General features: G+C 41.1%; 1 protein-coding gene across 1 annotated transcript in view; it reads right to left on the bottom strand.

Moving 5' to 3' along the window:
* RXFP2 (relaxin family peptide receptor 2) overlaps window positions 1-26,577 on the bottom strand; it is a 213,145-nt gene that overhangs the window by 21,652 nt on the left and 164,916 nt on the right. The window lies entirely within an intron of this gene.

Here is a 26,577-nt window from a genome sequence, read left to right as displayed (position 1 = left end):
TAATGAAATGATTTGTTTAAGGGTTTTATCACTTAACAAACCTATGCATTGAGGGTAACAGTTGTTTGGCGGGAAAGGAGGTGAACCCCCCCCCTTAGGAATGTGGTTGAGAAGAAAGGAAAAAAAAAAAAAACACCTGGGAATGAGTCACTTTTAAAATGGATTTTATAGTTCTGCTGAAAGGTTTGAGGTTTAAGTATGTTATAGGACAGAGTGCACAGGTGATAGAAGAGGGACTAATGAATTGATCTGTTTAATGTGAAAACAGAAATTTGTGTTGAAAGTATGGGGAAAGTGAATATTAGGGATGAGAGATGACGTAATGTTAAAGAGGGAAAAGATCTATGCAGATGCAGAAGGCTGTATGCTGAGAAATTTAGACTGTTTTGGGTAAAAGGAGAGAAAAGATATAAGTAGGTTGCATTAAAATTGTGTGAAGATATGATTTATTTTAAATTAAACACAGGTCAGAAATAAACGGACGGCACTAATATGCATGACCTTTCTGCGGCAATATGTGTTAAGTACGTTAGTTCTTAGTTTTGATTATATCTCACTAGCTGCTAACTTTTAGACGTAAGGGAATGAATTAGGTGGTTTATTTTGATGGGAGTTCAGGTATTACATGTTTGTATTGTGGACTGGTTAGATGATATGTAAAGGAGAAAGATTGTGAGACGGTGAACAGCAGAGAAATAAGCAGCAATGTCTATTATTCAGTTATGTGCCAGTAAGAAAAAACTTTTGGTTAATGCATATTAGTCTGTGCCATCCTTTTATTTTGCAGACTTCTGGACTCCTAGCTGATATGTCTGTGCTTTTGGAAATGATTCGTATTTCTATTTAGGGTATTTACAGGATTTGGTAGTAAGAACTTTGGGGAACATATGCATATTGGATGGAAATAAATGACTTCTAATTAAGTGCAAAGTTGTTTGTTTTAAGTTTTTCTTTTAGAAGGCGAGTTAGGAGTTTACAAGCATAGGAAAACAAAAAGAGATTTTAGATTTGTAAAAGGAAGTAGCTCTTATCACAGGGGACAGCGCCTCCTAGGGGTGGACCATCAGAGAAAGGAAAGTAGCTTTATGACTGTTTTTTGCTGAATTAAGGTATAACAGTAGTTTGACTTTTAAAGAACCTGTAATGTCATTTTTAATTTTCATTTTAAACATTATATTAACTGTCATATATTAGATTTCTTTCCAGGGTACCAAAGCACAAAGCGCATCTGTCTCTATGCTATGGGAGATGAAGATCAGTTTTTTTCCAGTTTGATTCCTTTTCAATTTTTTGAATAGATCTATTTTAATTTTCATTCTGAGTTTTTGTTTTCTTTTGTGGATCGATCCAATTCTTTTATATTTTTAAAATACGTTTTTCTTTTTTGAGCTCAAACGTTTGACATGTTGTCTGTTCTATGTTACATGTGTACAAGGATGAATGAATGAATGAATGTATTATGTGGTCAGTGCTGTGACATATATGTTTTAATGTATAGTCTGAGTATTTATGTTTGTGGTTTGGACCATTGCATGATGTTTTGAAATAATGTGGGGATTATTTGGCAACTTAAATATAGGGAGTACGTGACATAAAAGTATTTTCTTACTACTTAATCGGATTTGTTGCACTTTTATTTAGGTTTGAATTCATACACATGCATCTAATCTAAGGAGCTAAGAGATTCTGCCTTGACATCATCACTGAATCCTACTAAAAGAACTATATACGCCCTGAATGCAGAAATTATGGTCACAGACTTTCTTACATATTATATGGACTGCAAGGCTTACAATTTATATCTGATATTTGTTTTTTTTTATGTTTTGTGGGAATGACTTTATGCAGAATTTGGGTTCTTTCATTCTCTGTCAGCACTTAGATGTTCAAGTTAATAATATTATTCGAAGTGATGCTGTTTTTATTAGTTTGTATGTCCCAAGTTAAGTAATATTTTCCAGTCTTAGATTTTATAATACTTATATGCTGAATCAGTTAAATGCATATGTACTAGGTTTTTCTATCTTTATCTATGGAAGCTGCTTTGATCACATAGAGGGTGATGTGTTTCATTATGATTCAAATAGGATAATTCAGGGTTCAAGAGGGAGATCTCTTTATATTTCTCTTTCACACCAGCCTAAGTTATAAGCTATTTCTATTCTTTGGTTTTGCAGCTTGCACTTAGGATAATCACTTTGCTGATCTTTAATATCTGAATATTCTATCTCTTATTCTAATGTCTTTGCTGAACCCTTCTTTGAATATCTTTTCTTATGACACTATGTACTAGATTTTACCTAATGACTGTTTCACTCTCTTTCACAAAGATTTCTGTTCTCCTTGAAACAAATACATACCTTACACATGAGGAGCTCTGCTATAGGGATTTGCAACATTCTATTACTATATCTTTCGGCATATTAATTGCTCATTGTTCTTTTCTTTTTATTTTGGTCCTTTCACTATAAACTCTATCTGTGACTTATAAGTTAGTGGGTTTCTATTTAGGATTCCAAAGGGGAAGATATAATTTTCCTTATTTCTGTCTTTTATTTATATGACATTCCTTCCTTCCCTGTGTAAAATCTTACACTGATGGTTTATCAATTCTGTAAAGTAGTTCACATAATATGTTAAAGACTTTCTCACAGAGTTAGCTTTCATTTATTGTTATGATTATCCCCAATATATTTAGACTTACCATCATTTGAGAAGGGTATGAGCCCCATTTCCCCTAGAAGTATCTGAAGACGAAGCAGTATTACTAGCCATCATCTACCTTAAAAAAAATTAATACTTGCCCTACACAGTTGTATTATCTCTTAGACATATGACTGTCACAAGTGAATGAGGACTGTCCATACAGTGAGTGCTTTCACTGCTACAGGTTGTTGTCCTAATACTGGATAGCACTATAAATACCCTACAGAATTAGTATGATGTTTCAGACTTTTGCTATGCCTTTGCCTATCATGCATATGTTTTGTATTTGATCTTCCATCACTACAGCATATGACTAGAATATGTCTTATGCTTTGCAACACTTTTACATCATGTATGCACAACACAGTATGAGTTTTTCTATAGATTCTTGGTTTTCTTCTATGTTATTGGTTTCTTTACTTTTCTGGTAAGGTGCATTGATTATATCCCTAGTTGCCATTTTAATGAATATTATCCTGGGTAGTTGTTCATAACAACAGTATTCATTGAAAAGATTTGCCCAGAATACCTAGTATTATATGAAAAACACAGTATTTTCATACTGGTCTCTCTGTGTACTTATTTTTACATGTTATACCACTATTATGTACTTACTTGATTCTGAAAGATAACATATGTGATCATGTTATTATGAAGTAGGTCCTTTTTATAATGTAGGTATCTGTATAGCTCCATTATAGAGCTAATAGTTACCTAGTGAAAATTAGTTTTGATGTTATTTTTTGATTAACTAGTGAATGCTTGTGGGAGCATCCTTCATATTAATTAAGAATCTAGAGGGACACACACCTATGCACTACACCTGATAAATACCAAGGTTAGTGGTTAGGCTACATTTTTAAGTTCCTCTGTCATGGCTTTTCATCGAAGACTGATTGATGTGACACCTATCCATTTTAAGGTGTCCCATAGAGGGAAATGAAGAATATGTCTGAGTAAGATAACCAAGAATACCCAGACTCCTCTGCTGTACTAGCCTGTCAGAGGTGAATGAACTTTGAGATACTTTCTGACTATCACAGATTCAAAGGATGCAGAAGAGTTGGGAAACTGGTAAATCCTGCAAAGCTTATAATTACAGGCCAGGAAGGCATCAATGACTTGCAGAGAATCTCTGAGACAGATTTGCTGGCAACAAAAGGAGAGAGGCCTATTTTAATGGCCACATTTACTTCACAATGCAGGGATACTCGTTCTGCAGGAAAACAGGATGCAAGCCTTTATCTTGCAGATATTGGTTTCAATGACCTGAAACCACTTTGAATGAATCCTGGTGCCAAGCTCTATTCAAGACCCAGACTGGGAGGTGTTTACAATAAACAAAGAAGAACAACAGAAGACAAGAAGAGAATACTTGCATCAAAGCCAGTATGATACAGGAACTTGTTTACATTGGGAGGAGGAACAGGGTTAGAAGAATTCTTAGTTGAGGGAGGTCCTCACAAGCATTTCCTATACAGGATAGAATGTCATGACAAACAGTATCATGTGTTTGTGGGCGGTTACACTTTTCTGGAAGCTTCGAGAATGTTGGATTTTAATTATATAAGTCAGAGCAGGGCAGAAATTCATTGAGATGCTACTTATTACAGATAGAGGGCAGATTGCATCTCACAAGAACACTTGTCTTTGCATGTCTTTTGAAAAAAGCCAAAATAAACTAAATTTTAAAACCTCTTGCTGAATTGCAGTGTTCTTGTGCCCTAAGCTATGAGTCCCAAAATTAGACAAGGCTGAAGAGGTTAGGGCTGTTCAGCTTGGAGAAGAGACGGCTGAGGGGGGATATGATAGAGGTCTTTAAGATCATGAGAGGTCTTGAACGAGTAGATGTGACTCGGTTATTTACACTTTCGAATAATAGAAGGACTAGGGGGCATTCCATGAAGTTAGCAAGTAACACAGTTAAGACTAATCAGAGAAAATTCTTTTTCACTCAATGCACAATAAAGCTCTGGAATTTGTTGCCAGAGGAGGTGGTTAGTGCAGTTAGTGTAGCTGGGTTCAAAAAAGGTTTGGATAAGTTCTTGGAGAAGTCTATTAATGGCTATTAATCAATTATACTTAGGGAATAGCCACTGCTATTAATTGCATCAGTAGCATGGGTTCTTCTTAGTGTTTCGGTAATTGCCAGGTTCTTGTAGCCTGGTTTTGGCCTCTGTTGGAAACAGGATGCTGGACTTGATGGACCCTTGGTCTGACCCAGCATGGCAAATTCTTATGTTCTTATGTTCTCCAAAGCTGTTGCTCCTTTACTCCCTGTGAGGAAAGCAGATGTGATGGGACAGAGAGTGCTCACACAATACGCAGGCAGAAAAGAGATAAAAAGCCTGCCTCTGAAATTCTGAATGAACTTAAAAGGAAAATTGCCAGAGCTGCAGGTTGGGGATATTAGTCCAGCTGGACTACAGTAACTGACTGTTGTGAATATGTCTGGGTATCTAGTCAGGGGCATAAAATATTCAGTTTTCTTACCTGTTTGGCAGAACAGAGATTGGGTATTTGGAAACTGGTTGGAATCTAGCATGATGAAATCCTAACAGAAGGAAGTGAATGGTATTTTTGGTCATCCCCTTTTCACTTGGATTGTTTGAGGAAACCTCACAAAGCTGAACTGTTGAGTTGTCATTCTCTGGGAGGAGAGTTACACCAAACTGTGAGTCTCTTGCACAGAGGAATGTTTATAATCTGTTTGTTGCCTGCCAGATATAGCAAGGATTTGCCATTGACTTTCTCTTACTTAAAAGAATTTAAGACTTATTTTGGACTATTTGCTTGCAAGTCTGAAAGTAAAGACTTGCTAAGAACTAAATAGAGTTCTCCGATGTAAATGGTTGAGGGCAGGCCCCTGTCTAAGAACTGTGGAGTTATTTATACCGGTTTGTTGAGGAATTGAGAAATCTTTTGGTGTCAAAAAGGATTGCTATTATAAGACCCTAAAATTCTCAGACACTGGCTCCAGCATTTATTGCCATCCCAGCCGGCAAACACTCCAACCCTGCAATTAATGTGCAATTAATGTGCAATTAATGTGCTTCTTTAGTACAGCTCTGTATGTGCAATTAGCTGATCTGTTTAATTGTCTGTGCATCTGTTATTTCACATTAGTTCCTTAACTACTCATGCATAACTCGGACTTTGCACAGCAACAAGGTCTATGTACCCACATATCACAATTTAGACTACCCCTCTAATTATTCAAGATATATACTCATGCCTTAAACATCCTTTGTATTTATCCACGTCCTGTTGACGAGTTATTATTATTATTATTATAGTCTATGTAATATTTAATTTGTATTATTTATTTATTTTTATATGATATGTTATATGTTACTCATATGTTAAGAAACCCTGTTTAATGTAACGCCTTTATTGCGACAGTTTTGTTCTATGTAAACCGACCTGATTTGATACTTGTATTGAGAATGCCGGTATATAAAAATCCGAAATAAATAAATAAATAAATAACTATAGCATATCCAGTCCGCAAAGATGACACTAATTGCGTCCTTATCTGTAATATTGAAAGGATAGGTAACCCTTTCTTCATCTCTGTTACCCTTCCCATAAAAAGAAAGATGAATTTTCAAAGCTTTTGGGGGTCATTTTCAACAGCCTGCATAGCTGACTTTTAACGATTATTTTCTAAATGATTTTATATGCATCAAGTTTACTTTGAAAATACTCAGGTAATTGGCTGAGAACAGACATTCACTTGCTTAAAGTTACACCTCTTCCTCGGGGGGCATAACTTATGCACATAGGAGTAGATTTTAAAAGGCGCGCGCGGGCGTACATGTGCGTGCGCTACCTGACGCGCACACATGTACACCCGACTATAAAATCGGGGGTCGGCGAGCATAAGGGGGTGCACAATTGTGCACCTTGTGTGCCCCGAGCCACGCTGCCTTCCCTCGTTCCCTTAACCCATAGCCTGACCTTCTCACCCCTTCCCCTAACCTTTCCCCCCCTAGCCCTACTCTAACCCCCCCTGACCTTTGTCTTACCTTTTGCGCCTGCCTCTGGGCAGGCACAAGTTGCATGCGCCGGCAGTCTGCCGGCACACGATCCTCCAACCCAGCGGCCTCTGGCCCCGCCCCTGCCCTGCCCATGCCCCACCCCTGGTCAGCCCCTTTTTGCAAACCCCAGGACTTACACGCATCCCGGGGCTTTATGCGCGTTGCCGGGCCTTTTTAAAATAGATTTCGGCTGGGAGGGGGAGAGAATCGTATTGTTGCCGTTTGGGTTTTAAAAATATCGTGAAAAATCGTTAAAATCGTGAGCCAACCCCCTAAAATCCACCCCAGACCCTTTAAATTAAATCCCCCACCCTCCCGAACCCCCCCCCCCCAAATGCTTTAAATTACCTGGGGATCCAGCGGTGGTCCAGAACGGCGGCAGTCCGGAACGGCCCCCTCAATTGAATCCTTTTGTCTTCAGCCGGCACCATTTTGCAAAATGGCCGCCGCCATTTTGCGGCTGCCATAGACAAAAACGATTCGACGCAGGAGGTCGTTCCGGACCCCCGCTGGACTTTTGGCAAGTCTTGTGGGGGTCAGGAGGCCCCCCCAAGCTGGCCAAAAGTTTCTGGGAGTCCATCGGGGTTCAGGAAGCGATTTCTTGCCGCGAATCGTTTTCCGTACGGAAAATGGCGCCGGCAGGAGATCGACTGCAGGAGGTCGTTCAGCGGGGGTTCCGGACCGCCGCTGAACGACCTCCTGCAGTCGATCTCCTGCCGGCACCATTTTCCGTACGGAAAACGATTCGCGGCAAGAAATCGCTTCCTGAACCCCGCTGGACTCCCAGAAACTTTTGGCCAGCTTGGGGGGGCCTCCTGACCCCCACAAGACTTGCCAAAAGTCCAGCGGGGGTCCGGAACGACCTCCTGCGTCGAATCGTTTTTGTCTATGGCCGCCGCCATTTTGCAAAATGGCGCCGGCTGAAGACAAAAGGATTCAATTGAGGGGGCCGTTCCGGACCGCCGCCGTTCTGGACCACCGCTGGATCCCCAGGTAATTTAAAGCATTTGGGGGGGGGGGTTCGGGAGGGTGGGGGATTTAATTTAAAGGGTCGGGGGTGGGTTTTAGGGGGTTTTAGTGTGCCGGTTTTCCTGCCCTCCCCCTTCCCCCGATTTACGATTTTTTAACGATAAATCGGGGGAATTGGTATTGTATCGTGGCCCTAACGATTTTTGACGATTTAAAATATATCGGACGATATTTTAAATCGTCAAAAAACGATTCACATCCCTACTAAGTACCCACTACCCTCCTTCAGTCATATTTTCAAAGGGAAACCCTGCATGGGGCTCTCCCTTTACTTCTTTGCCCCCTAAAATGTTCATCCGGTGATGGAACTTAGTAATGATTTCATTCCGGGTGACAAAACTTGAGTAATGCTCACTGTACATAAATTTCTTTTATTTTAAACACAGGTATTTTACCATTTGACACAAACATCTATTTTTGCTGCTCTACAACTTTCCTGGTAAGTACCAAATTAAACTTATGAGAGTTGATAAATTACCGTCTGAGGAACTTGCTAGTATTGCGCATTGTGCACGTCCCTTAGAGGTTGGTATTCAAAGGCTTTATCTGAGTAACTTCTGAAGTTACCATGACAGAACTGAGATTTGAAGATTTCCCTCTGCTCCCTGTCTAACTTTTGTTTGGGTTAACTTGTTACCCACACAAAATTTACCCAGCTACAGAGCAAGGACCTGGGGCATATTGGAGGCATGACTTAGATTTGTCTGGGCAGCACTGAACCTGAGCCCTAAACAGATAAAATTAGCTGGGTAAATCTGGTTGGAATGGAAAAGTACCTGCCCTAAATTTTCTCATTCACTTGCCCTGCTAAATATGGACCTCCTGCTGTTTAAAGAACAAGATAGTGAAAAGACGTGGTGGCAAACAAATATTGATTCGCTAAACTAAACACTGCATTCAATACAGTTCTCTGTGAAAAAAGAGACAATAATATACTAAAAACTACCAGCAATGAATAAGAGGATTTCTCTAGTGGCATCATAAACCATGAGAGCAGAGCTTATACTAGAGTTCTATACTAGACAAAAAGCCCATCAAAATTGACAAGATTATAAACAGTTCACTTGGCTCCTTTTTGGCTTCTCTCCGTCCTAACTCCCACCATGGTGCCTTCCAGGTTCATAGAAACAATCAGGCAGATCAAATAAATGTGCGCAGAAAACGGACGCTCAGTGGTGAACGCCCGCTTTCCTAACGTGTGCCCTGCCATCTCTCCTGGACGCACGACCAAATATTTAAATGAGGGGTCATGCTAAAAAGGAGGCACTAGGGACAAATGTGCATCCCTAGCGCCTCCGAGGCATTGGGTGCACAGGAGAGGTGGCTGTCAAGTGGGTTGGGAAAACGGAAGCTCAATCTACGAGCGTCCATTTTCTTCCGCTACCAGCACATACATGCACAAGGTACACGGACTGGATTGTGTATCTTTAGCGTGTGTATTGGACGTCCAGATTTTTTTTTCAAAGACTTTTTTTTTTTTTTTAAATAAATCACTGCTTTATTTGGTTCCTCCTACTTAGTATTGCTACGATACTATTAGGAGGAATCAAAGAAAGCGGGATTTTTCTTTTTTTTAAATGCGCCCTTGCGCATGGCATACCTTAACGCCAGCCCTGGGCCTGATAGAGCAGGACAACATAAAATAAACACAAATAAGATTGGCAGTGTGGTAAACCTCAATCAGTTTTCAGAACAGTGTATTCGTGATGAACTAAATAAACTTAAAGTAGGTAAGGCGATGGAGCTGGATGGGAATCATCTTTAGAGCTGGGAGTAGTTCCGCAGGACTGGAGGGGAGCAGAGGTGGTTCCTATTCATAAAAGTGGAAGTAATGAGGAGGCTGGGAACTACAGGTCAGTTAGTCTGACCTCTGTGGTGAGCAAATTAATGCAATCGTTACTAAAACAGAGGATAGTTCAATTTCTGGAATCCAACTGATTGCATGGTTTTACTAGATGTAAATCTTGTCAGACAAATCAATCAATTTCTTTGATTGGGTAAGCTGGATCAAGGGAGAGTACTAGACGTAGTGTATTTGGATTTCAGTAAGGATTCTTTGACAAAGAATCAAACAGGAGACTTATAAATAAACTAAGTTCCTTTGGTATGGATCCTAGAGTGACTGACTGAGTGGGAGGCGACAAAGGATAGTGGTAAATGGAATTTATTTGGAGGAGGGGGATGTTACTAGTGGTACGCCTCAGGGATCTGTTCTGGGACCAATTCTTTCCAAATTTTCATGAGTGACACAGCAGAAGGATTATCAGGAAAAGTTTATCTTTTTACCAATGATAGCAAAATCTGCAACAGGGTAGATAGCCTGGAAAGTATGGAAAACAAGAAAAGGGATCTAGCGAAGTTCAAGGAATGGTCTAGAGCAGAGCTTTCCAAACTGTATGTCGGGACACGTTAGTGTGTCGCCTGCAGTGTGCAGGTGTGTCGCGCAAGCCCGGTCAACTCTGATGCGAGTTTGGGCTTTTTTTTTTTCTAGAGATTCACTTTTTTTTTTCAGTTTATGGGTTGCTTATTATTGGGTGATTTTTGCTGTCAATCGCGTTTTTTGGGGGGGGGGGGCTTGGTGGGTGGAACGAGCACAGCCATCCTTGCATTGGCTGCTGCTGCCGATGAGGCCTGGCCATGAAGAGTACTGACTGCAAGCAGCAGTGTCTGGTGATCATGGAAGGGAGTGAAGCACTTAACTGGCAACAATCAAAAAGACGAGGTACATGAGTGTGGGGGCCAGACATGTGCTGGGGGGAGAGAGATGAGTGAGTGGTGGGCAAACGTGCTGGGGGGACAGACATGTGCTTGAGGGGGAGAGATATGAGTGTGTGGGGTACAGACATGTGCTGGGGGGAGGAGAGAGATGAGTGTGTGGGGGACAGACAATTTGTTTTATTATTGTTTCTCATAAATTATAACAATAACATGAATCTTGGAATATATATTTTTAATATAAATTTAAGGTTTTCATGAGATAGGTTGTGTCGTGAAACATTTTATTTATGTATATATTTAAGGAAACATACATAAATTGTCGAAATATGTTTCGTTCGTTTAACCTTTAACCTCTGGTTTACTAGTAGACTGAATTACTGTGTCCCGAAATTATGTTTGTCTAAAAAGTGTGTCACCAACATGAAAAGTTTGGAAAGTTCTGGTCTAGAGACTGGTAGCCAAGATTTAATGCTAAAAAATGCAGAGTACACCTGTAATGCATTTAAGGTACTGATGCTAGTAATAGCAGTGGCTATTTTCTAAGTCAACTTAATTAATAGCAGGTAATGGACGTCTCCTCCAAGAACTTTACCAATCCTTTTTTAAATCCAGCTACACTAACTGCACTAACCACATCCCCTGGCAACAAATTCCAAGACAGAAGTGAAATTCTTCAAAGTTCATAAGTAGAGCGTCATCTGGCGATAATTGTATCTGATGAACTTAAGGTGGCCAAATAAGTGGATAAAGCGACAGCAAAAGCCAGAAAGATGCTTGGCTGCATAAGGAGAGGAATGGTCAGAAGAAAAAGGAAGGTGATATTGCCCCTGTATAGGTCTCTGGTGAGATCTCATGTGGAATACTTTGTACATTTCTGGAGACCGCACCTTCAAAAGCATATAAACAGGATGGAGTTGGTCCAGAAGGTGGCCACTAAAATGATCAGTGGTCTTTATTCTAAAGCATATGGGGATATACTTAAAGATCTAAACATGTGAAGGTGGTGGAGACAAAAACAGTATCTTGAATTCAAGAAATCATAAGATAAATACAGTGGATCTCTGATAGAGTGATGGGAATTGTAAGAGCTACATAAACTGGATGGATGGGCAGACTAGATGGGCCATATGTTTTTTTTTCTGCCATAATGTTTCTATGTTTTTATTTTAATTTTTATTTGATGCTACTGGACTTGTATCACATTGTTATCCAAAAAACAACAAGAATCACACATTTATCTATCAAAACCCAGAATATGATGGCGGATAAAGCTAAGTTGCTAACTTGTAACAGATGTTCTCCATAAATAGCAAGACAAATTAGCTGTACAAGTGAGTGATGTATCCATTGGTGCTGAGGTAGTTTTTCTGAGCATACGCAGGTATTCTTATGCAGCCACTGCTACGTAAGAATCCTTAATCTTTATAGAAAGCAAACCTTAAACTCAAAGGAGAGGAGGGTGAGATTGTATGGGTCATTTTTCCTGCTATCTAAGGAGAACACCTGTTACAGGTAAGCAGCTTAACTTTGTGGGCAAGCAGGACAGGAATCCAGGAATCAGCCACACAAACCCCTAACTGGGAGTTGCATGCAAGTATTGTTGTAAGGCCAATATTCAAAAGCATTTAGATGAATAATTTGAGCTATCTGGCTAAATACTGACTTTTCAATATTGTGGATACTTATCTGACTAAATTTAATCAACCTCATCATATTTATTTAAAACCCTCCTTACCTACAATGCTCAAAGTGGTTCACATAATATACATTAAAACAAATAACATTCATAAAATACAATTTCAAAATAACAAATAAACCAATAAAACGTTCCACCTAATACCTCAAACTTCAATAAAAAGCGCTGTACATAATCTAATCCACAAAAGCTTGTCTAAATAGCCATGATTTGAACTGTTGTTTAAAAATAGATAGTGTAGGTATAATGTTTTACAGCATTGCACCTCTAAAAAAGAAGGCCCATTTCCTTGTACAAGATAACCAAGCCTGTTTACAATCCATTGGACCCAGATTCTAAAGGCTGAGAGGTCATATATCTTAATAACTGTGAACTAAAAAAATCAAGACCAAAACGTTAAACTGAATTCTAAAAAGTACAAGTAATGAGTGCTACTCTTTCAGAATCGGAGAAAAGTGGTCTCACTTTCTTACCCTTGAAATCACTCTGACTGTTGAATTTTGAATCAGTGGAAGCTAATAATGCACAGTTACAGGTAGACCCACTAAAATAATATTATAATAGTCAATCTTAGGAGCAATTAATGCTTGGATTACTGATTCCAAAGATAGTCTTATTAAAGACTCAAAGTTCACAAGGAACTCTCAAAATCAAATATGAGCTTCTACAGATTGTACTATTATGTAAAGACCTAGATAAGTCTTCATCAAAAATAATTCCCAAACTATTCACACAAGATTTCAAAAGTAACATTTCTCCATTCGATATTAAAGAAAGCTCCATTTTTCACCCACCATCAGAATTTCAGTTTTTAAGGGATTCAAACTCATCCAAGTAGAGTTCATCTAAACCTTTATTTATCTAGTTCTTCTGATCCTTAACCTTTGAATCTAAGGGGATGAGTAACTGAAATGAAAACCATACTCATTCAGCACATAAGTCACAGGTTTAATATAAATAGTAAATAAAAGAGGGGATAAAATAGAGCCCTGTGGAACTTCACATTCACTCTTCTGCAACATAGAATAAACATCTCCTAAATGATTTACAGCAATTTAAAACAGTATCCATTAATCCTAAATTTCTCAGTCTACACAATAAAATATCATGATCCACTATATCAAAAGCAGCACTGAAATCTAATAGGATCAAGACTATAGAAGAACCACCATCCAACAATATTAACATTTCATTTAACAGAGTCACAGCTACTGTCTCTGTGCTATGTTTACATCTGAACTATGCTTGACATGGATCCAGATAATCAACTGACTCAATACATTCTGACAACTGATTCGCCACAGCCTTCTCAATCAAGTTAGAAGAAAAGGTAAGCTTGAAACTGGAAGATAGTTTGATAACTTTTTCATGCTGATTTCTTAAGAACAGGCCTAACTATTGCTACCTTCAAAGAAACAGATACAGAACCTTCCCCCAATAAGAATCTGAAAAAGTTATTATCTGGCTGGTCATTCATTAAAATGCGATGGATCCTTATCGCGTGCATTAGGGCGTTATCGCATGCAATAATGCCCTAATGCACGCGATAACTACCACATCGTGACGATAAGATTTAAATTAGGGAAACAGGCAGGGTTAGGGTGGGGTTAGAAAAATTGTGATTCCAGGACTGCTGCGGGCGATGATGTTTTAGACATTATCGCCGGCAGTAGTGCCGGAAATAACACCACCTTTCCCATAGGCAATACAGGGGCGACGGTGTGCGCCGCAGCCACAATCGTGGCGGGTGAAAACACACTGCTGTGATGTGGCCGGGTGCACACCATCGCCCCCCCTCGTCCTTTTATTTTCACGACTCATCGATAGCGGAACGATGAATCCCGGGGTCATTTAGAGGCATTTTGAGAACATTTCAGGGCAGAGATGAGTTAGCCCATCAACCAGTACCTTATCAAATCCTTTTCTGCCACTGGGATTATAGCACACTCTGCCATTCCCAGTGGTTTCCAGCATTGTTCTGACAGCAATGCTGTCACCCATCTTTCCTGTCAGGAGTAAAGGGATGGCAAGGAAAAGACCCATCCTGGAGATGAACATATGGCTGTGTGGATGGTGTCAACAACAAGGCTTTTTTCCCTTGGAGAAAATAAATAAATAAATAAATAAATTATGTACCAATATTCAATTAAAAAAAAAAGTCAAAATCTGAAAAGAGTTCTTTTCCTTACAGGCTTGCCAGCCTTGTGAGGAGGGTTTTAAATTAGGTTCTTTGAAGGATGATGACGAAAGCCCATAGGTAAGCAGCATGAATAGTATCTAGAACGAAGTCTTGGGAAAAGGAATGTGGATACAGAGTCTTGTATTTATTTTATTTTATTTATTTAATATATATTTCTATACCGGACTTCACGAATGGACTTCACATCAGGCCGGTTTACATGGAACTTAGGGGATTAACAAGAGTAACCAAACAAGAAGGCTGAAACAAGCAAAGTTACATAAAACAAGGGCATTGAACTTGGGGGCTAAAGGAGCCAGGAAGAAAGGTAGAATGGAATTTGCAACATATAAATAATAATATAAGACGGGTTATGAGATTAGTGATTATCTCATTCCTTGGGCTGAGTCCGAAGTGGCATTTTGACTAGGGGAAGGCTTGGAGGAAAAGCCATGTCTTCAGTTTTCTTCGAAAGGTATTAAGGCAAGGTTCCAGTCTTAGGTCAGTCGGTAGTCTGTTCCAGAGGACAGGGCCTGCTGTGGAGAAGGAACGTTCTTTGGTGGTTTTTAGACGGGTGTATTTTGTAGGTGGGACTTGAAGGGTTCCTTTATAAGCTTCTCTGATGGGTCTTTCGGACGAGTGTTGTTTGAGTGGGATCTGAAGGTCTAGTGTGAGCTGTTTGTGGATAGATTTGTGGATTATAGTGAGAGCTTTATATAGAATTCTATATTTTATTGGCAGCCAATGTAGGTTTCGGAGGATGGGAGTAATGTGAGCACAGTGGTTGGTGTTGGTTAGGATTCTGGCTGCTGCATTCTGGAGCATTTGTATAGGTTTTGTGGCTGAAATGGGGAGCCCCAGGAGTAAGGCATTGCAGTAGTCAGTTTTCGAGAATAACGTGGATTGAAGGATGGTTCTGAAGTCCTGAAAGTGGAAAAGAGGTTTGATTCTTTTTAGAACTTGAAGCTTATAGAAACAGTCCTTCGTGATATTATTAATTGATTTCTTTAAATTCAGATGATTGTCTAGAATAACTCCTAGGTCTCTAGTTTGAGAAATCTGTGGGTCCAGAGCTGTAATGTCGGTGTTGGTCGAGTGTTCAGGGGAGATAAGAAGGATTTCCGTCTTGGATGCGTTTAGAACCAGGTTCAGGCTAGAGAGGAGGCTTTTTATGGACTTCAGGCAGTTTTCCCAGTAGTCAAGCGTTTTTGGCAGAGAATCTTTTATGGGGATCAATATCTGAACATCATCTGCATAGAGGTAGTGTGTTAATTTTAGGTTTGTGAGCAGATGGCAGAGGGGGAGTAAGTAGATATTGAAGAGGGTCGGGGATAAAGAAGAGCCTTGTGGAACGCCTAGCGTTGCTTTATAACTTGGTGATTCTCTGTTGTTGACTCTAACCTTGTAGCTTCTATTTTTGAGGAAAGAGTTGAACCATCTGAGGGCGAGTCCAGCGATTCCAATGTCTGAAAGATGGTTTAGAAGAATGGCATGGTTTACCGTGTCAAATGCCGCTGAGATATCTAGGAGGACCAGTAGGTATGAAAGCCCTTTGTCAAGACCCAGGAGGATGCGGTCTGATAGGGAGATGAGAAGGGTTTCTGTACTGGAGGATTTCCGGAAACCGTACTGTGCGGGGTATAGTATTTTATGTTCCTCAAGGTAGTCAGAGAGTTGTGTGTTCACAATTTTCTCTGTGAGCTTTGCTAGAAACGGAAGGTTGGATATGGGTCTGTAATTGGAGAGTTCTTTTGTATCCAGGTTGGGTTTCTTCAAGAGGGGTTTGAGAGATGCAGTTTTTAGCTCATCTGGGTAGTTTCCTTGGGTTAGGGAACAGTTTATGAAGTTAGTCAGTGCTCTAGAGATGGTGCTGGGGATGAGAAGCAGAAGTTTAGTAGGGATGTGGTCCATCGGATGGCTGGATGGTTTCATTTTTTTAAGGGTTGATTCTATCTCCAGGGTGGTTGTAGGTTCGAAGGAGTCGAGGGTGGCTTTAGGGTGATGGGTGGGATCGGAGTCTAGAGCTGGGGGCATTGGGTTAGTGGGAAGCAGTGCCAGTGTGTTTGTGATTTTATCCTGGAAGAAGCGTGCTAGTTCATTGGCTTTTGATTGAGCCTGTTCATCAGGGATGGTGGGGGCAGAAGGTTTTGTGAGTTGGGATACGAAGGAAAACAGAGCCCTGGCATCATATTGTATATCGTGGATTCTGCTTGCATAGAATTCTTTTTTTGTCTGTAGAAGGGAGATCTTGTAGAGATGGAGGGTCCGTTTGTAATCCAAGAGTGTTGTGGTGTTGGGGTTATTACGCCATAAGCCTTCTTTGTGTCTGAGGTCTAGCTTCATCTGTTTAAGTTCTCGGGAGAACCAGGGTTGTTTCTTTTTTTGTGACCAATTGATGATTTTCGTCATTTTAGGGCAGAGTTTATTGGCTATTGATTCCGTGATATTGCTCCAAGAGCGAAGGGCCGCGTTGGGGTTGGAGACATCCATATTAGGTAGATCTTTGGTTAGATGTTCACTAAGAGTGTCGGAGGGACATGCTTTCCGGAAGTGGATAGATTTACAGGTAGATACACTGAAACAGTAGTAAATTGGATGACATTTAAAATACTGAATAGAAATTGGAAGACTGTGAAATGGGGAGAGAAACGGGAGAACTGAAAAAATCTTTAGGATGAAACAGATAGGAAACAAGAGAGAAGGAGCTTGAAATGGTTGTATCTACTCAATGCATGTTGGATTTTGTCTTCTGCCTTTTTATTGGCGCTCCCATGTTCCCTTTGAATTGGTGTATTATTACTGAAAAAATGCTTTGGGTACATGTGTCAAGATAGGCAAGCCTTTGTTGAACTGAAAAACAGGATATATATGTGTAATCCCCCAGATGGGGTACATAAAATGTTGACAGGTTCTGGCACTCAGTGTAGCTAAGGGCCAGTCTCTTGGAAAGGGTTCAGAAAACAAAAATGGTCAAACAGATGGTGTAGTAGACCCATCCAGAGTCACCACAGGGGCAGGGCCGATGCAAGCATATCTGGCACCCTAGGCGAATCTTTGGTCATTCACCACCCCATCCCCAAACTTACCTTAACCCATGCTATAGTTACACAATGTTAGGTTCCATATTAGGTCGGTTCAGTGTGCTTCGGCAGTCAAAAAAGCAAACAGAATGTTGGGAATTATTAGAAAGGGAATGGTGAATAAAACAGAAAATGTCATAATGCCTCTGTATTGCTCCATGGTGAGACCGCACCTTGAATACTGTGTACAATTCTGGTCACCGCAACTCAAAAAAGATATAATTGCGATGGAGAAGATTCAGAGAAGGGCGACCAAAATAAGGGGAATGGAACAGCTCCCCTATGAGGAAAGATTAAAGAGTTTAGGACTTTTCAGCTTGGAGAAGAGACGGCTGAGGGGGGATATGATAGAGGTGTTTAAAATCATGAGAGGTCTAGAACAGGTAGATGTGAATCGGTTATTTACTCTTTCAGATAATAGAAAGACAAGGGGGCACTCTATGAAGTTAGCATGTGGCACATTTAAATCTAATCGGAGAAAGTTCTTTTTTACTCAACGAACAATTAAACTCTGGAATTTGTTGCCAGAGGATGTGGTTAGTGCAGTTAGTATAGCTGTGTTTAAAAAAGGATTGGATAAGTTCTTGGAGGAGAAGTCCATTACCTGCTATTAATTAAGTTGACTTAGAAAATAGCCACTGCTATTACTAGCAATGGTAACATGGAATAGACTTAGTTTTTGGGTACTTGCCAGGTTCTTATGGTCTGGATTAGCCACTGTTGGAAACAGGATGCCGGGTTTGATGGACCCTTGGTCTGACCCAGTATGGCATGTTCTTATGTTCTTATGTCCTTACTTACAGGCGGCAGTGGCTCCAGCACATTGCTCCCATCTTTGATGGTAGGATTTTGCCACCTCCAAAACCTTGGCACTCTGGATGACCTGTTATGCTCAAAACATCTCAACACAGACAGTCCTTCTCACAAATAGTAAGCCACATTCCCCATTACATCAACATTTCATTCCCATCAAGTACTCACTTCCGGGACCCTGGGTATTCCCCATTCCTGATCCCATATTTTCATATGTCCCATGTAAAGGACATCCCTTACATCATCCACACTCTGGTTAATCAGCTACCTTTGATTCTTATGGTCCTCCACCAACTGTGGGGCCAACTTCTTCTCCAACTCCTCCTGTATCCAACCTGAACTGGGTCGCTAGGCTGATTCCCCATGAAAGAAAACACCTTTTGCGCCTGGACATATCCCTTGGAGGGGGAAAGCCCCTGCAGGGCCCACCATCTAAAAGGAGAGTTCCTAGGGATCCACAGCCCAACAGGCTTCTTCTCTCTACCCCAAATCCATGGTGAAGCACTTGTTTCTCCCCTGCCAAAATGGGGATGACCATTTATAGTCCTAAACCACTCATTGAAAAAGATCTTTCGTCCACCCTCTTAAAGGAAAACTACCGTACAACCCCATTTGTCAAACAGTCATCTGAATTTTTCCCTCAATCGATTTTAGAGACATTACTTATATTATGGCCCTCTTTACAATCCTGCTGCTATCTGGTGGCCATTTACTAAAATTGCAGGCATCCTTAATAAGGACCAAAACAGCGAAACATAAACAAATATTTAAGATTAAGTAAATAGTCAAAAACTTCCCTTAATGTTTCCATGCCATGCACTGGTGACAGGGGCCTGTCACAAATGCTGTCCAGAAGAACATGAGTAAAGAATAACCATAGACTTTGACAGAAAATAAGGAGCATGATATCGATCTAGTCTGCCCAATTTATCTCCTGTTACAAAGGCATAGACCACCATTAATCTCTGACTTTCTTATCACATCTTCTCCCTCCACTCTTAACTTTTGGAGTTAAAAGTGATGGATATCGTTAAGTCACATATTTTTAGATATAGAAATTAGAGTTGGGTAGAAATATTATGCTGTGCAATGCTTTAATCAGTGAAGTCTAGAAGAAGCATCTTTTCTATAGAAAGTCCTTTGCTCTAAACCTCCCCACTCTTTTGAGAACGGATTATTTTTCAAACACTGACATCTTTCAGATCCCTGTTTAATACTTATTGATATACTTTATAAATTGTATTATAATTATTATAATATTACAAATTTAAGCCATTTAAGTGAGTAAATAGTGATTTACACTGATAAATTGGCCTGCTTGATAATTGCTTTCCCTCAATCCCACTAAAAGTGTGCATGGTCTTCCATAGTGACCATACTTTTAGCCGTACTGCAAAGAGGTGTTTCCAGAAGTGTGTTTAGGTCAGGGGAGAAAAAGAATACATATAGATTGGATTTACGAATCTCTGCATGTCATTTTCCACTGAAACTTCACCTGCACAAGAAAGCAGGAGCAAAGCCCATAGGTTCTTTTGTGCCTGTAGATAAGTTTCAAGGGGTAAATGCACATGCAATTTCCCTTTGAAAATTCAGAGCAAGGTAGGTGAGTATAAAGCACCAGCACGTTTTGCACCTAGGTGGGGACAATGAATATTGCCACCTTACTCTATTAACAAGCAGGGCTGAATTAGCTATGACACGTGGGTGACATCAAGGGACAGCACTGGATGGACCCATCTCTTTAGCTCAGTAGAGTTTCCTTGTGTGCACATTGCCTCACAAGCCCCTCAGTCTCTTTTAGACCTCACTGTAGCACGGACATGTGCCCTCTCTCTCTCTCTCTCTTGTGAAATTATGTTGTTTATTGGCTGAAGGGCCTCCATTATTTTACATTTTTATTACTACCTAGGCAGGGCCTCTACACTGTATTCTGTAAAAAATAAATAAATAAAAATAACTATTTTCTTTTCCACAGGTCTTGGATCCATGTCTGACAGACACTCTCCTAACATACTTTTGAGTTGATCAGGAAGACCTCACCCAAGGCTCCCCCTTCCTACTGTACCAGATTCCAAATCAGCTGTTGTCTCGGGGTTATGTGAAGAAGAAATATTACCAACCAGAGCCTTTAAATGTAGGACCTTCCACTGCTGTCGATGCAATAGCATCCAGGACAGTCGACGTGGACAATGCCATAAATGCAGGAGTGTCCAGCATGATTAATCTCACCACACCAACTTGATGCCTCAGCACTATTGGAGCTTCTGCATCATTGGTACACTCAGTGCCACAGCACCATCAGTGACCTCCATGCAGTTGCATCATTGGTGCATCTACCATTTGTATATAGATACATCCTGTCTCCATCAAAAGAGATGGAGACAGGATGGAAGCAGTCCTGAGAAAGCTAACCAAAATGGTGTGGGGTCTGTATCGGAAGATGTATAAGAAGAGGCTGTAGGATCTAAATATGTATACTAGGAAGAGAGAAAGTACAAGAGAGATATGATACAGAACTTCAGATACCTAAAAAGTATTAATGATGTGCAAACTTCAATCCTATTCTGTTGGAAAGGAAACTGTAGAACTAGAGGTCACGAAATGAAACTCCAGGGGGACAAATCAGAACCAGTATCAGGAAATATTTATTCACAGAAAGGGTAGTGGATGCCTGGAATGTTTGCCTCGAGGAAGTGGTAAGGACAAAAATGGTGATTGACTTCAAAAGGACATGGGATAGACATTATGGATCCCTAAATACTAGATGTTGGAAATGAAAAAGGGAGCATGGGGGTAGCCTGTAGGAGTTGCAATTACTAACTTTAACAGAAGGCATGGGGTAACCTGCACAGATGGGCAGTTACTACCATGAGCAACTTGCTGGGCAGACTAGATGGACCATTTGATCTTTATCTGCTGTCTGTTACTATGTATCAACGTGCTGCATGTGCACCATGTTTGACTTTTCAAGCGGAGAATTCACCGTGAACGCGCCCATGAGACCAGATAATGCAGTTGGTCGCATAGTTCTCAATGTGACCTTTCGTATACAGTTATCCCAATTGTGAATTAGAGAGAATATAAGCCCCTGAGGCAGCCGTTTTCAAACGGCGAAACTCGGCCTGAGTCGGGCAAATTTTGTGTCTCCGCTTCAATAAAGGATTTCATAAGACATCAGGCATCTATCTTCTTTGTTCATCCATTAGCGCTTGGTGCATCTATATTATTGGTGCATTAACAATATTGATGCGCTCAATGTTTCTACATCATCTGTGCATCTGCACCATCAATGCACTTGGATGCACGGTGCACTCAAAGGCATTGATGCATCTGCCCCATTGGTGGATTCTAAATATCTGCACCAGTAGGGCATCTGCAACTTCAGTGCATGCCATACATCTGCATCAGTGCTTCTGCATCATTGGTGCCCTTGATGCTCCCGCATCATCAATGCATCTGCGCCATCACAACATCTCTATATTGGCACATTCGATGCAGCTGCTCCATCTGTGCATCTGCACCATTGGTACACTCGATGCCCCTGCTTCATTGATGGTCTCAATGCACTAGGGATGTGCATTCGGTCCCTACGTATTGGCAATCCGCAACGGATGTTGCCATATTCGTTGTATTCGTGGGGAAGCGAAACGTATCACGATTCCCCATGAATACACAAATCTTCGCCGAATTATTCGGCCGCCTAAATAAATCAATTTAAACAAACCCCCCACCCTCTTGACCCTCCCCCCCCCAAGACTTACCAAAACTCCCTGGTGGTCCAGCGGGGGGTCCGGGAGCCATCCCCTGCACTCTCACACTCTCAGTGCTGGTTTCATCATGGCGCCGATCGCCTTTACCCTCACCGACGGTCGGTCCCTGTGACATAGTGAGGGCAAAGGCGATCGGCGCCATTTTGAGTACTGGCATCCGACGGCCGGAGTGCAGGAGGTCGCTCCCGGACCCCCGCTGGACATTTGGCAAGTCTTGTGGGGGTTCAGGAGGCCCCCCAAGCTGGCCAAAAATCCCTGGGGGTCCAACGGGGGTCCCGGAGCGATCTCCTGCCCTCAGGACATCGGCTGCCAGTAATCAAAATGGCGCCGATAGTCTTTGCCCATACTATGTCACAGGAGCTACCGGTGCCATTGGTCAGCCCCTGTCACATGTAGGAGCACAAGATGGCGCCAATGGCCATGTGACAAGGGCTGACCAATGGCACCGGTAGCCCCTGTGACATAGTAGGTCAAAGGCTATCGGCACCATGATGAAACTGGCACCAAGGGTGTGAGAGTGCAGGGGATGGCTCCCGGACCCCCCGCTGGACCACCAGGGAGTTTTGGTAAGTCTTGGGGGGTCAGAAGGGTGGGGGGTTGTAGTTAATTTTAATTTTAGCTGGGACACGAATAGAAATTGCCGTATTAATGCATCGGGGCGCCATACGGCCGAATGCAACGTATCTGCTCCCCGACGAATCCGAATCCCGAATGCAACGTATGGCGTCCCTCTGTACATCCCTACAATGCACTCTGCATCATCCAGCTGTTGGCACATAAGCTGTGGCTCCCAATTCAAGATTTCATCTCTACATCAGAAAATGCCAAAGCCCATTGCCTGACACAAGTAGTCCAGATATATCTCAAGAGGATCATAAGAGGATTTTGTTCAAGTCACAATAAAAGGAAACCCTACCACAGGGGGAAATCTTGTTATGTATATACATAGAAAGCCTTTTCTGTGTTATCTGCTTGACACTTTACATCCTGGACATCCTCATTCAAAAGGCCAGAGGCATTACAAGTTGACAGACTATTTCCAGGAATACCCCTTTTTTCTTCCTCTGACATCAGCAAGGTTCCCACCTAGCTTACCATCTTATTTGGGCCCATGGTCCCCCTAACCTTAAGTTCTTCAGAGACCCATTTTCTCCTGATCAGAGAAATTGTGATCCCTGTCAGTGGATCTCTTCTGCCAAAATTCTGGATGAAAGTAGTTGGAGTCATTCCGAGATTTTTTCAAAATAGCAGTGATCCCAATGCTATAGTGGTTCGCTGACCATCTTGGCCCATTAAAGTATGGTAAACATCCTTCCAAAGTTATTGGGGAATAAAATCCTCCAGAACCATCTGTAAAATGTTCATATGGTTACTCATCAGCCTCAAATGGTCCAATGCTCACATGACAATAATAAGCAGACTGCTATTTCTGTGTAACCTCAATTCAGTGTGTGTGCTGAATCTGGATAGGACCATAAAAACAAATAACCCTGTCCTAATTCCAAATCGTCTACAGTTACCAGTCTTTGCTGCCTTTGGGTGTGGGATCTTTTCTAGAGGGGGAGGATTTCCTTCAAGGCCCAGGCATGTAAGTGGAATCCCACTTCAGAAAATCCACTGGGAAGGTACTGTTGGGAATGATATACCCCTATACATCTGGTTAACCCCAGAGCTAGGAGCTAGGGCCATCTAGTGAAGACCTAAGGGGTCTCTACACCCGTCTCCAATGATATTCTGTTTCGGAGACTAAGAAGCGGCACCCATCCCCAGTTTTTGAAGGGTCTTGGAGCATAACTGTCTCTATCAATGGAGAATAGTTTTCTGCTATTCCTTGAACGTTTGCCGAAAAATCACCAAGGCCCGTTGAGTCCTCAAGGTTACAGAATTTAGTTACCATTAATGGGTCTTTCAATTTCCAGTGAATCATCATTTTTTGATCTCCCATTTGGACCACATCTCGGGGGGAAGTCGTTCCTTCGCCAATAAGAGCTAGAGCTTGCTCCTCCTGAAAAGTATGGCATGTAATTCTACTCCCACTATCCTTCTCATTTTTAATGATATAGAACAATTGAGTTTAATCCCCATTTTACAAAGGCTGTTCATGGCATTCTTCTGGGAGAGGTTTACGATGAATGCCCCTCACTTCAGCACTTCATCATGACATGTTTTTTCAAAGCAGGGAGGTGAATGAATGCTCAGAAGCCAATAGAGTGTTACCATCTGGCTTTTTGGTTGCTTGAAGGTCTTCTTTAATTTCTTGATGTTGCTAAGAGCATGCTTAGACCACTGAAGAATGTGTATCTGCTTATGCCTAGACAAATGGCTAATGTCTAGATTGGTTAAACTCTTTCAACCCTCATGCCTTAAATGTTATTGCTTCAGGACATGGATAGATTTGGTGAAGGAAATTAAGTTCTTCCCATCAGATCGAGTCAATAATACTTCTTTTGAGCCACATGGTGGTAGCAGGGCTTGTAAGCCCTTTACGACCCTAAACCTGAGAGCTCTCCATCAGCTTTCACTGGATTCATTCACATTATACCTATTATACGTTCTTTATATTGGTTCTGGAAGAGGAACATGTCCCTTCTCGCATGGCTAAACCTCTTGGTCTGGAGAATGCTCCCTTTTTTGGGTTTCTCCCATATCCAATGTCATTGATTCCTTCCATTTAGGGACCACAATCTATAATGGAACAAGTTTCTTCCAGATAAACCTCTTGGAACTGTGAACATTCTGGTTGCACTAGAGGTATTCTCCCATCTCATGCAAAGAATGGGATAGTTGATCCAAACTGATAGTCAAATGGTAGTCTATGAAAGCAAGTAAGGAGGTACAGGGTCCATGATCCTCTGCCATAAATCTCAGGAGATTAGGTATATGCTTTTGGTCTCAAGGCCTTTCTTCATGGAACAGACCTTCTCAGTATCCAACTCATTAGTGGATCACCTGCACAGGGCCTTCCAACCTAACAGACAAGCCATCCTTTTGGGCCCTTGTCATTAAGAAAGTTGAATAGTTGATTCCATCCTACAGAGCAAATACAAATCCATTCAAGCCACTTTTGAGCTAACTTTGGATGCATATCTATTGTCTTCATTTTTCTACAACTGCAGTTAGTGGCAAGAATCCTTCAGAAGTTCATAGGTTTGGACTAGCTTTTCTTCATTGTCATAGCATGATCACTCAAGGTGTGTCTTTTTTTTCTCATATCTCTTCTGGTAGTCGATCCTCCTGATTTCTCCACAAGTTGAGTACTCACTCCTATCACAGGGGAAAAGTCATCATACCTGTGAATATTCCCTTGCTCAACCTGCGAGCAAAGGAGTTCAATGCTCAGTAATTCCCTTTCACTGTTCAAAGAGTTCCATAGTATCTTCTATTTAACGAGGAGTCTGTATCCCAAAGAGGAGTATGGATTTAGAGGACAGATATTTTCATCCAGGTACCAGGCGGGTTCTCTGTTTATCTTCACCTGCTGTAGCAAGAATCTGCTTCAGTACTTTCTTTCCCTTTTCACCAGCATGTCTCAATGCTTCATTAATGATGTTGGTGCCTTACTGCCACCACGGCTTCCTTTTTTTTTTCTTTTATTTGTTTAAATTTTAACTATGTATGCAATTTGCTGTAAATTGCTTAGGCCTTTCTGTGTTAAGCGATTAACACATTTTTATTAAATACAAATAAATACAAATCGAAGTACATGAAATCCCGCTCTCACTTCATTACTGTATATCTCAGTTTACGGAGCTTTTACTGGCACTTAAATCCTTCAGTCTCAAAACCTCCTTTGTTATGCAACCTCATGGTCAAGCTGCTAAAGTTGGTCTCTTGAAGTATCTTACCTAGAATGTGGTGTTCCTGGTCATGTCTTTGACTAGATGAGTCAGCAACTGCACTCTTTTCATAAAAGAATGGTGTACCACATCCATCTTGAATTTCTTCTCAAGTGGCCTTTGGTTTTCCCCAGAATCATGTCAGTCACACTGAGGATACAAGGTCTTTCATTCGTTCCTCTGTGAGTGAGCTATGCAATATTACTGGAGCAGACCTCTACCACATTGCCAGGTTTATCAATTGTCTGTGTTCTATGAACTCATTGATCTGTGGGTAGTAGTAGCCATTCATTGAGAGGTCAATATTCAAAGCCATTTAGAAGGATAACTCACAAGGTATCCATCTAACTCCAAGTTATCCATTTAAATGTTTAGTTTTGAATATTGACCTGGATAGTGTGCTATATCACACATTGCTGTGCATTCGCTAGCCTTCCAGTTACATATTTTGTCAAGGCTCATCAAGTCAGAGCCATACATTTTTCTTGCTCTCTTGCGAGCTGTCTCCATAGCAATCATTTGGAAAGCTGTGTCTTGGTCGAAATGTTCTGGACAGCCTATCCAGAAGAGTCAGTATTTTTGGACAAGCAATTTGATGTAGCCTATTTGCTAATAGTCTTCTCTCCATGGTGGGATCCAAGTTGCTTTCCAGTAAGTGCTCCACTGCAACCCTCAGCTTGGGACTCCCCGCGTGTCATAGCTAATTTAGC

Source organism: Rhinatrema bivittatum, chromosome 5 (genome assembly GCF_901001135.1).
Source record: "Rhinatrema bivittatum chromosome 5, aRhiBiv1.1, whole genome shotgun sequence".
Taxonomy (NCBI): Eukaryota; Metazoa; Chordata; class Amphibia; order Gymnophiona; family Rhinatrematidae; genus Rhinatrema; species Rhinatrema bivittatum.
This window is presented reverse-complemented; position numbering and strand designations above follow the sequence as displayed.